At 47.9% G+C, this 12,327-nt stretch overlaps 1 long non-coding RNA gene across 1 annotated transcript; it reads left to right on the forward strand.

Annotated features, from left to right (window-relative positions):
- The first annotated feature begins 170 nt into the window (after positions 1-170).
- On the forward strand, positions 171-9,078 carry LOC132657578 (uncharacterized). Its single transcript, XR_009595974.1, has 3 exons — positions 171-265; positions 6,759-6,871; positions 7,187-9,078. It is a non-coding gene; the product is annotated as an uncharacterized LOC132657578 (long non-coding RNA).
- Positions 9,079-12,327: the final 3,249 nt, after the last annotated feature.

Consider the following 12,327-nt stretch of genomic DNA (forward strand, 5'->3'; position numbering starts at 1 on the left):
ATCATAATATAGTCGTAAGAGAATCTGAGATTTTATATGTCGCTTAGTATTGAGTGGAAGAATCCGCTATGGTTAGGGGCTACTTTATCTCAGGGCGGAGGAACACAGAGGAGTGTCTACGTGACGTCACTGCTGGGCCCCTTCCCTGGGCCGCAGGCCGTGGCGCGGCTGAGTCTGGCCCCACTTCCGGAGGCGTGGCTCCTGGTGGCCTGGCCGCGCCCTTCCCGGAACAGCTCAGAAAAACGTGAAACGGAGTGTTTGGTTGGTGAGAGAGAAATAAATGTTATCGGTCTTTTCGCCTGCCTTTTAAGCGGTTACTTTACGCTTTTCTTCGAACCTAATCAGATCCTTCCCGATTAGGTTTGACGTGTCCTGGGAAGAGGGAAGCATGTAATCCTTGTTTTACAGATGGGGAAACTGAGGCCCTGAGATGGGAGGTGGCTGGTCCAACCTCAGGTCGAGTAGAGGGACTTGGGATGCAAGTCCCGATTGCTGGAGTTGGGGAAACGGAGAAGAGTCAGAGCCCACCCTTGCTGAGCTTTGTACACATATTTATTATATAATGGAGCTGGAAGTGAAGACATTCTCCGTATTCTCCTCTGTTCAGTGTAGATGTTGTAGATGTACTTAAAGGTCTACCACCTTTCAGAAAGGTATGATCGCCCTTCTGGTGCCCGAAATGCCACTTTCGGCAATACCCTCTGTTTAAGCTTTTTTGGTATTTTGCGCAGAAGCCTGGCGCCGGGGTTTGCCCCAAAGTCTCTGTGTTGCATAAGTTGCTTTCGTCAATTGAAAAATACAAATTTGCCAGGGCGGGTGGGGAGGGGGAGGAAATCTAAAAAAAAACTCGTGCAAAAAGTTTAAAAAGACAGAGTGCTTGGAGCTGTTACGATCTGTTTTACCCGAGTATGAGGGCGTTTCCCTGGTTCTTTCCTAGGAGTAGGTTTTGTTAAGGGGAATAGAGCATGAGGTCTCTGGATTGGCTATGCCCCCTCATTCCCCCTCATCCCCATTCAGCAGGACCAGGCTCCCAGAGCAGCCTTGGAGAGCTGGGTAAACACGGGCATGACAGCAGGTTGGTTTTGTACCGACTAGGCAGTTTTCCAACCTGATTCCTCAGCCCTGCAGAGCCGCCTCCAACCCCCCACCCCCACCCCATCCCATGTGAGTAGGATGTGTCTTGCCTCCAAACAAGTCACCTCCCTCAAGGATGTTGGAGGACTCAGGAGGATGCTGTCCATTCTCATCCCCAACTGGACGAAGTCTTCATCCTAACCGTGGCCTTTGCCACCAGATCACAAGATTGCAGAATGTCAGGACACAGAAAGAAAGAGCTTCGTCATGGAGCTGGAGACCAGAGAGGGAGAGCTCATGGCCCGAGGTCATGACTCTGTTTTGCCAAAAGTTTTACTATCCTTTTAGGTTCGAAGTATTCACTAACAAAAGAAACTACTTGTCACACACAATAAGTAATATCAATATTTTATAAAAGACTATTTGACTTAATTTCAGTATCCAGTCATTAAAAGAAATAGAAACAATAGAGCCACAGCTCGTTCATCACCAAATGGGGCCAACCAACATCCAGACGTAGTGCTGGCAAGTCCTCATTAATAGCAGTCTGGAGTCCCAGCTGGAAAAAGGTCTTGGGTGGTGCGTCCACTCCCAGGAGAGATTTCAAACTGAAGTTTCAGGGGTTCCCCCTTACAATCCCAGGCTGCAAACTGATAGCATCATCCATTTGCATAGAAAAATGCGACTCTGGTTTTATTTTAACCTTCTTTACAATGCTGTTTGTTTCACCTTGTGAGTCATAGGATTTTGTTAGACCCCAGGGTGATTGTCAAGACCTCCAGGGGCTCAATTGACAGACCCACTCCTTTTCTTATCTAAAGTCCCGCCTGACCTGCTGTGCTTGCAGGCAGGCATGGAATCCCAGCAGGGTCCAGGCAGGTCAGAAGCAGGTCAGAGGCCTGCTCTCTAACTTCTGAAGCCTGAACAAGACTTCCTCCATTTTAATTTTCCTAACAGACTCCTTGAAACAACATATCAGAATTCTTCCATTGCAAACACAAAGAAGCCAGTCTGGTTTTGTGACTTACCCATCAAGAATTGTTCTCACCAGAACATGCAGTGTGTAGTTATGGCCTCAGCTTTGATGGGATGATTTCTAGAAGCAGTGGTGGGGCTCTGGGTCAGGACATTCAAGTAGACCGTTGAGAAAAATGCTGAGGAGAGGAGCCAAGAGGAAAAGAAGAGGGAAAGCACTTTCCTTGTGCACCTGACTCAAGCCAGGCATCGCATGTGTGCTTTGCTGCATCACAGGACCTTAAAGAAGCTGGGGCCACTCTAGTCTTCCATGGTAGGGAGGAGGGAGCTGAAGCTCAGAGAGGGAAAGTGACTTGTCCGAGGTCATACAGCCTAGAGGACAGAACTGGCATATGGGCGCAGGTCTTTCTGATTCCAAAGCCCCAAGCAATTTAGGTATTATATGAGGTATGACAAAGCTATGACAGACCTAGACAGCGTATTTAAAAGCAGAGACATTACTTTGCCAACAAAGGTCCATATAGTCAAAGTGATGGTTTTTCCAGTAGTCATGTATGGATGTGAGAGTTGGACCATAAAGAAGGCTGAGCACCGAAAAATTGATGCTTTTGAACTGTGGTGTTGGAGAAGACTCTTTGAGAGTCCATTGGACTGCAAGGAGATCAAACCAGTCAGTCCTAAAGGAAATCAACCCTGAATATTCATTGGAAGGACTGGATGCTGAAGCTGAAGCTCCAATACTTTGGTCACCTGATGAGAAGAACTGACTCATTGGAAAAGACCCTGATGCTGGGAAAGATTGAAGGCAGGAGGAGAAGGGGACGACAGAGGATGCGAGATGGTTGGATGGCATCACTGACTCAATGAGCATGAGTTTGAGCAAGCTCTAGGAGATGGTGAAGGACAGGGAGGCCTGGCATGCAGCAGTTCATGGAGTGTGAAAGAGTCGGACACGACTGAGTGACTGAACTGAACTGAACTGATGAAGAACGGCTTGAGAAACTCAATGCCAGTGATTGTATTAAGCACTTTAATCGTCACAACTACTCTATGAAGTAGTTGCCATCGTTATTTCCATTTCAGATATGAGGAAACAGGCACAGGACAATAAAGGAATAGAAGTAAGGGTGGAACTGGGATTGAGAATCAGGCAATCCAGCTCTAACCTCTGTACTTTTTTTGAGCAGCACTGCTTTTGGGGTCTAACCCAGGCACCCTGCAGTGGAAGCATGCAGTCCTAACCATTGGACCACCAGGGAATTCCCTACCTGGTTCTTAGACGATCCTTGAACTCTCTTTTCTTGAGCCAGGCAGTGTAGTTACTATTTTCCTGTTTTACAGAGGAAAAAACTGAAGCCCAGAGAGCAAATAACTTGCTCAGGATCAGTCACACGGTACGTTTCCTGGTCTAATGGAGAGAGCTGGGATTCTAGGCCAGACCTCCTGCAGCAAATAACAATCATATTAGCAAATGTTTACTGAGCACTTACCTAATACCAAGTGCTTCATATGCATTTTAAACCTATAATCATCACAACCAGAGATCCTCAGTACTCTCAGCTTTCCCAGGTTGCAGAGGAGGACACTGAGGCTTGGGAGCAGTCAAACGACTGGTCCAAGGTCATGCACTTGATGGTCAGTAGAGCTGGGGTTCAAAGCCTGGTCTCCTGACTCCCAGCCCAGTCCAGGGTTCCTGCCACTGTGCTGGGTGCCCCAGGAGGACAGCACAGCTATGGGCAGGCGGTCAGCAGGGGAGTGCTCTGGGGCGCCTCTCTGCCTTCTCTCTCTGTGTCATTGCTGTCTATGGGTTTAGTGAAACCTGTTCTTGAAAGATCTATTTATAGCTTAAAACCGTACCACCACTCGGGATAATAAGTCCCTTAAATTGACTCCCCATGGTGTAGATTAAGAATTCATTTTACTTGTCCTAAATCTTTCTCTGTCAGGATTAGAGTGGGGGAGGAGGAAGTGGGAAAAGGCCCCAGGCCCCGAACACTTAGAAAACAGGCTCTAGTCCAGATAGTGTTTACCTGAGGCTGGCAATTCCTGAGACCCAGGCAGCAGGTGCATTTATGCACACAGCTCATCTGATCAGTACAGAGACATGAGGGGTAGGCAGTGCCTGGGTTTTCATGTCTTCTAATCTGCCTTGTTTCCTGTGAGCTTCCCAGTACTTAGCACAGTTTTGTAGTTACAAGGAATCTGCTGCTGCTGCTAAGTCACTTCAGTCGTGTCCGACTCTGTGCGACCCCATAGACGGCAGCCCACCAGGTTCCCCCATCCCTGGGATTCTCCAGGCAAGAACACTGGAGTGGGTTGCCATTTCCCTCTCCAATGCATGAAAGTGGAAAGTGAAAGTGAAGTCGTTCAGTCGTGTCCGACTCTTAGCGACCCCATGGACTGTAGCCTACCAGGCTCCTCCGCCCATGGGATTTTCCAGGCAAGAGTACTGGAGTGGGGTGCCATTGCCTTCTCCGTACAAGGAATCTACTAGATACTTATTTGTGAAATGATCGAATGAACCTCCATTTTATGGACAAGGAGACAGGATATCAGAAGTCTGGCTAGGAAAACAAGACGGGAGCCAGACAATTCTAAAGAGGGAATCTGGGACTTCTTGGTGATCCAGTGGCTGGGACTCCACGCTCCCAATGCAGGGAGGCTAGGTTCAATCCATGACTGGGGAACTAAACTAGGTCCCACATGCCGCAACTAAGCGTTCACATAGGACAACCAAAAAGAACCCAGTTAAGAGCCGGTGCAGCCCTTCCCTGGTGGCTCAGTGGCAGAAAATCCACCTGCCAATGCAGGAGACATGGGTTCGATCTCTGACCTGGGAAGGTCCTACATACTTGAGAGCAACTAAACCCGTGAGCCACAACTATGGAGCCTGTGCTCTGCAACCCGGGAGCCAAATCTCCTGAGCCCACGTAGCACGACTACTGAAGCCTGTGTGCCCTAGAGACCATGTTCTGCAGCGAGAGAAGCCACCACGATGAGAAGCCCGCGCACTGCAGCTACAGAGGAGCCATTGCTTGCTGCAGCTAGAGGAAAGCCCGCACAGCAACAAAGAACCAGCACAGCCAGAGATAAAATTTTTAAAAAGAGACCTGGTGCAGTCAAATAAATACATTCTAGTATTTTTAAAAAGAGGGACTCTAATTTGGAGGATTAGAAACAAAATTGTTAGAAGGGCTGAAGGAGTGACTAAGGGAAATTGAAAAACTGAGATTAGCAACAGAGGAAGGCCATGCCCTCCCCGAGGGCCAGCATTATAAAGACAGGAGCTGGCACCACCTAGACCAGGAACTGAGGGCCACCCAGAGAAGAGCTGGGACCACAGGCCTTTCCAGCAGGTTCTGCAAACGTGGAGGAGAGACTCTGGCTACTAAAGTCATCCCCTGCCTTCCCTCGAGGCTGAGAGAGATGGGGTTAGAAACTCTAGCTTTTCCCTTAATCTTGTGGCTCAGACGGTAAAGCGTCTGCCTGCAATGCGAGAGACCCGGGTTCGATCGCTGGGGCAGGAAGATCCCCTGGAGAAGGAAATGGCAACCCACTCCAGTACTCTTGCCTGGAGAATCCCATGGACATAAGAGCCTGGTAGGTTACGGTCCATGGGGTCGCAAAGAGTCGGACACGACTTCACTTTCACTTTCACTTTATTCTCTGATCTCTTGCCAAAGTTTCCCATTGGCTGAACGGAGCCAGAAGCTAATTAGCCAGGGAGACCAGGAAACATGGTTTACCATATGAAGTGGAACAGGAGAAGGGCAGAGAATGAATTTGAAATAAACAGAAAAACTGGACTCAATAGTCCCATACCTAGGAGGAGGCTACGATGTATGTGTTGTCAGACAACCTCCCTCCCTCCCAACAACTCCAGATGATTCTCGTCCGTTGTTCATCTTTCCACTTCCAGCTTAAGTATCACCACCTCCAGGAAGCCTTCCAGGACTCCTCCTCTGTAGTTACTATCACCCTAGTGTCAGTTCTCCTAGCACACTCCAAGTGTCACTGTCATAACATACTGCAGTGCGAACTGGTCAGTTACCCACTGGCCTCCTCAATAGATTGAGCCTCTCAAGGCTGACCTCAATCTGATTTCTTTCTGTATTGGGAAGAAAATGATTATCAAATGAGTCAGCTCTCTGTAGGGGTGAAGTGGGATCTGGAGTCAGGCCAAACCTAGGCTCCAAATATCCTAGAACCTACATTTATATGTTCTATGACCTTGGACAGCATTCATTCCCTCTGAGTCTCAATTTCCTCATCTGTAAAATGGGAACAACATTAGAACCTTGGAGGAAGGAGTAAGAGGTAGACTTTATGGCAGCCCAGTGAAGCTCAGGCCCTGGGATCAGACTGTCTACAGTCAGCCCCCATCTCCTCTTTTTTTTTTAAATTAATTTATTTTTAATTGGGGGATAATTGCTTTACAATATTGTGTTGGTTTCTGCCGTACATCAACATGAGTCAGCCGTAGGTATACATATGTCCTCTCCCTCTTGAACCCCCTCCCACTTCCAAGCCCATCCCAGCCCTCTAGGTTGTCACAGAGCACGGGTTGGGCTCCCTGTATCATACAGCCAATCCCACCGGGTATCTGTTTCACATATGGCAATGTATGTCCCCTGCTCCTCTTTATGTTACTTAACTTTCGACATCTCTGTTCCCTCATGTCTAAGTTAGAGATGATATTCATACTTCAGGTGGAATCTTTGAGGATTACATGAAGCCGTGAGTGCGAAAGAGTGCGAGTGCTCAGGAAGTAGGCGTCGTGCATCAGGGTTGGCCCGTAGCCCAGGGGCTGAACACTGACTAGGTAAGTTCTCAGTGATACACTTCAAACTGGGCTCTTGTGAACCACTGCTGCCCCATTCCCAAGAACAGTTTCTGGGACCCTTCCCTGGCAGTCCAGTGGTTAAGACTCTGTCTTTAAAAAAAAAAAAGACTCTGTCTTGCAATGTAGGGTACACAGGTTCAATCCCTGGTCAGGGAACTAAGATCCCACCTGCTGTGGGGCAAGCCCTTGCACCACAATGAAAGATCCTTGCATGAGGCAATGAAGATCCCATGTTCCTCAACTAAGACCCAATACAACCGAATAAATCAATAGGTTTTTTTTTTTTTTTAACAGAACAGTTCCTGGCACATGTGTGTGTTAAGTTGCTTCAGTTATGTCCAACTCAGCGACTAGAGACTCCTCTGTCCATGGGATTCTCCAGGCAAGAATAGTGGAGTGGGCTGCCAGTATTCTCCCGGGGATCTTCCTGACCCAGGGATCGAACCCTGACCCCGAGTTTCTTATGACTCCTGCATTGGCAGCGGGTTCTTGACCACCAGCACACCACATAGTAGGTGCTCAATCCATCTCTGATGGACCACTGAACAGTGGCTGAGTTACATATGGTGACGTTATTCTGTCTGTGAGCCAGCACCCCAGGAAACACAAAGGATGTGGCTTCTACACCAGCCCAACCCTGGCTCAGAGACATCATGGAAGAGAAGGTGGGAACATAAACAGCAGGGGACAAAGGTCTGGAGCAAAGGAATCTAATATTTCTTGAGCACCTACTGTGTACCAGATGCTGTACACACATTATTGCATTTCATCCTCACAGGAGTCTGCAAAGCACTGATAGTTAGCCCAGTTTAGAGGTGATGAAATAGGAATGCAGGGAGGTGATGACACTCACCCAAGGTCATGCAGAAAGGAAGGGGCACAGCTGGATTAGAACCCTGGACTATCTGGCTCCAAACTCCTGTTCCTTCTACGGTACCAGCTGCTTCCCAGAGGGCAAGAGGATGGAATCTGACCCTCTAGCCCTACAGGAAGCCCCAGGAGCCAACACTGAGGCCAGGCTCAGGCTGAGTGACAGCTTAAGAGCACAACTTTGACAGCTGTGCTGAGGCTGGCCTGGAAGCGAGTGGTGCTAAACTCGGGTGCCTGGGAAGAAGAGCTGTGCTTATAAAGACAAGAGCTGTTCAGGGGCTGCAGCAGGGAGCCACAGAGGTGCTAGGCCCCTAAATAGAATACCCTTGAGTCCCAGCCCCCAACAGAAAAAGCTCACTACTAACTGACTCTGTGACCTTGAGCGAGGCACTCAGCTGTCTTAGTTCAGCATCCTCATTTGGCACACAGGGTCACTACACCCGCTGGGATGCCCCGGAGCCACATAAGACAATGCAAAGAGACAGGACTGGGGAAGCCCAGGCCAGCTGTGTGACATGCGGCAAGTCGCTTCACTCCCTGAGCCTCAGTGTCCCCAGCTGTATAATGGGCATAGTACATGCCTCCCCAGATTGCCATGCATGCGTGCTAAGTTGCTTCAGTCATGTCCAACTCTTTGCAACCCCATCGGACTGTAACCCTTCAGGCTCCTTTGTCCATGGGACTCTCCAGGAAAGAATACTGGAGTGGGGTTGCCATGTCCTCCTCCAGGGGACTCTTCCCAACCCAGGGATCGAACCTGCACCTCTTATGTCTCCTGCATCGTAGGTGGGTTCTTTACCACTAGCACCACCTGGGAAACTCGCCCCACCCCCGGTTGTAGACTACAGCTGCCTGTGTTCAAATAACACTCCACCAACAGCAAGCTGTGAGCCTTCAGGCAAGTTGCTTGATTTCTCCATGCCTCAGTTTCCTCCTCTGTAAAGTGGAGGTGAATATAAGTGACTCACCGCATGGAGTTGCGATGATTAAAGGATATAATCAATGGAAAGAACACAGAGCAGCTGCTGATACAAGTAAGCTCTGTGTCTCCGTGAGAAACCTTGGGTCTGGCATCTAATAGTGAGGAGTCCTTGCTGCCTGTCAGGCACCACTTTAATCCTCAAAGCAATCCTATGAGGTAGGTGACATTCCTGTCCCATTTTATTCATAAGGAATCTCAGAGCTTTTCAGAGCTCCAATGACTTGACAGAGGTCACACAGAGATCAGAGGATAAACCAGGATTTGAGCTCCACAGATTCTCAAAGGCATTGCTTTATCGCTAATAAAGGCTCCACGAAAGGGAGCTATTAGAATGTCTGTTTTATGTGTGAACGTTTTTGGAAAGCAAAGAGATGGCTGTTATTTGTATCCCAGCGGTGCTGGCCTTAAATGAGCGCTAGAGGTTGGGGGGTAAGGCTGGGGAAGGGGCGAGGGGCGGGGAGGAATGGGGAACAGATTGTCTCAGCTTTCGTTTGTTTCCAGCAGGGGGCGCCCGCTGCCTCCGTCACGGCTCCCAGACCAAAACCAGGCCCTTGGGCTGGTGGCTTGCGCAGCAGCCGGTCCAGGCTGACCTTGGGGACCACAAGAAAGGGCAGCAGCAAGTGACAGTGTTAGCCTGTGCAAAGCCAGGGACATGCCAAGAGTGGCTTGCCTCCCCTTGGTCCCCAAACCGGACTGCCAAGTGGCGACGCCCAGAGCTTCTGAAAGCTGCTCGTGAAGCAGCTCTCCTCCGTCAGAATCTTCTCCATTAAGGGTCAGGGGTCTGAAACTTTTAAAACTTCAAAGAAATACTGTGTGAGTGAAAATCAATAAACTGGAGCTATAGATATTAACACAGATAACATTCAAAAACGTAATGTTGAGTAGCAATGCAAGTTGCCAAAGGCACAGAGTTTCACGAGGGACATGGGAGAATCCAAGGCAAGAATACTAACCCCCACCTCACCTCCTCTTGCGTGTGTGGGCACGCTGGCTCCGGTTCAGCTCCATTTATTCCCTACCCCATCCCTCACCAGTAGCCGGTTCTTGGTCACACTGGCCTGGGGGTACCCGCCTAGGTAGATGGCCCACTGTCAGGAGGCTGGACCTTGGAAAGAGTCCCGCAAGGGCGCTGGAGGCAGGCTCATTGCTGTGGGGCTGGAAGTTCTAGGGTCCCCAGTACCCTGAAAGCGACCTCGAAGAGACTCACAGGCCCCAGGAGTGCAAATTCCCTTGAACTCCTTACCCCATGGAAAGAAGCACAGACAGAGAAGGGTCAGAAGGAGACCCCTCCTCTAAAGCCTAGGGACTAAGACTGGACTTGCTGGGTCTAAGAGCCTTACTACATAAATTAACACTATTTTTATATAAAGGCAAAACATGTCTCCCCTTTGTGTTGCAAATTTTTCCCATTCAAGGACTTGGGTTTTTTTATTTTTTAGTTGACTTTAAAAATTATATTCTTATTTATCTTTATGGAAGTAAAATTCACATAAAATGAATCATTTTAAAATTTACAATTCAGTAGCATTTCATACATTCATAACATTGTGCAACCACCATATCCATCTAGTTTCAAAACATTTTTTTATCACCTCAAAAGAAAACCTCATATTCATTGAACAGTCTGGCTCTATTCTCCCTGCCCATTAGGACCATTTTGAGTTTTGGCTATTTATTTTTCTGTATTAAAATCCATTAATTCTTTTTTGTGTGTGTGACCATACCATATGGCTTGCAGGACCCTTAATTCCCCAAACAGGGATCAAATCCTTGCCCCCTGTAGTGGAAGGGCAGAGTCCTAACCACTGGACCACCAGGGAATTCCCAAAATTTATTAGTTTTTTCTGTAATAACTTTGTGATTTTCTCTCATGCATAGAAATAAATGCTTTCCCCACTAGAAGATTATTAAACAGCAAATAATTTAAAACTTACTGTGAATGGTTAGTGAAATCTGAGGACCTGGAAACCACTGGTTTGAACCACCCTCTTTAGTGTGAGTTCCCTGAGAGCAGGGGTCTCCCCGGTCCCCATCTCTAGCACCAAGCACAAAGTGAGAGAATAAGTATTCAGCAAATGTTTGTTAAAGGCAATTCCTACCTCAAGATTATAAAAAGAAAATGTCTCACATTCTCTTGTAGTCCTTTTAGAGTGTTTTTTTCTTAATTAAAATTTTTATCCATCTGGAATTTATTTTGGTGATTGGAAGGAGGTAGAGATACAGCTTTATTTTTTTTCCAAATGGCTAGCCAGTTGAACCAACACCATACTGAATAATCTGTCTTCCTCCACTAATTTGAAATGTCACCTTTAGCAGATACTACATTCCCACAGCTCTATTTCTGGCCTCCCTCTCCCATCCCGGTGACCCTCTGTCTGGGATGCTGTCTTTCAAAGCTCCCTGGGTGATTCGGGTACAACCCATCCGCCGTTGGGGCTTATCTACCGTGAGATATATTTTCAGATTCCCAGTGAAATGAAGGGTCATTAAGTTAAATGTTATTTGATGGGCCCATCTTCTATTCTGAGATTGTCTTTATGAAACTGTTTCTTTAACATTTTTCAAACAAACGAATGCCAAGGGAATTCCCTGGTGGCCCAGTGGTTCGGCCTCTGCACTTCCACTGCAGGGGCACAGTAGAGAGTCATCCTGGTTTCTTTATTTTTAAGTGCCTTTTAAAGGAGTTTAATGTACCTAGAGAAGCGCACACAAATCTTAAGCGTGCAGCTTGATGAGTTCTCTGTAAGTAAAACACACCTCTGTGTGTGTCTTAGGGCTGCAGTAACAAATGACCCCAAGCCTAGTGGCTTAAAACAACAGAAATTCATTTTCTCAGTTCTGGAGGCTGGAAGTCTGAGATCAAGGTGTTCCCAGGCGGGCTTAGCTCTGAGGGCTCCAGGGGAGAATCCTTCCTTTTGCCTCTTCCAGCTTCTGGTGGTTCCGAGAGTTATCAGCTGTGGCAGCATTGCTCTGATCCCTCTGCCTCTAGCTTCACGTGGCCTTCTTACCTGGGTCTCTGGTTCCCAAATTTCCCTCTGCTTTTCTCTCACAAGGACAACAGTCATTGGATTTAGCACCCGCTCTGATCCAGAATGATCTTATTTCTAACTCCCTCATTTAGTTAACCTGGAAAGACCTTTCCAAATAAGGTTGCATTTACAGATGCCAGAATACTGGAGTGGGTAGTCTACTCCCTCTCCAGGGGATCTTCCCGACCCGGGAATCGAACTGGGGTCTCCTGCATTGCAGGAGGATTCTTTACTGTCTGGGCTATCAGGGAAACCCCACAGGTGCCGGGAGGATGTATCTCTTTGGCAGGGGGTGGGAGTGATGGAGGGGGATGAGGAATAAGGCAACCCACTCTACCATCATGTAACCAACATCCCATATCAAGAACTAGAACATCAGCACAGCCCCCCAACACCCATCGCCTCTGCCTGGCAGGGGGGTAAACCGCCATCATGACTTATTTTCCCCTCAACTTTTTATTTTGAAAAATTCTCAAACTTTCAGAAAAGTTACAGGAATAGTACATCGAACAATCCTCTAAGCTTCAGCTAGATTCACACATTGAACTGTTAAC

Source organism: Ovis aries, chromosome 13, assembly GCF_016772045.2.
Source record: "Ovis aries strain OAR_USU_Benz2616 breed Rambouillet chromosome 13, ARS-UI_Ramb_v3.0, whole genome shotgun sequence".
NCBI classification, from domain to species: domain Eukaryota; kingdom Metazoa; phylum Chordata; class Mammalia; order Artiodactyla; family Bovidae; genus Ovis; species Ovis aries.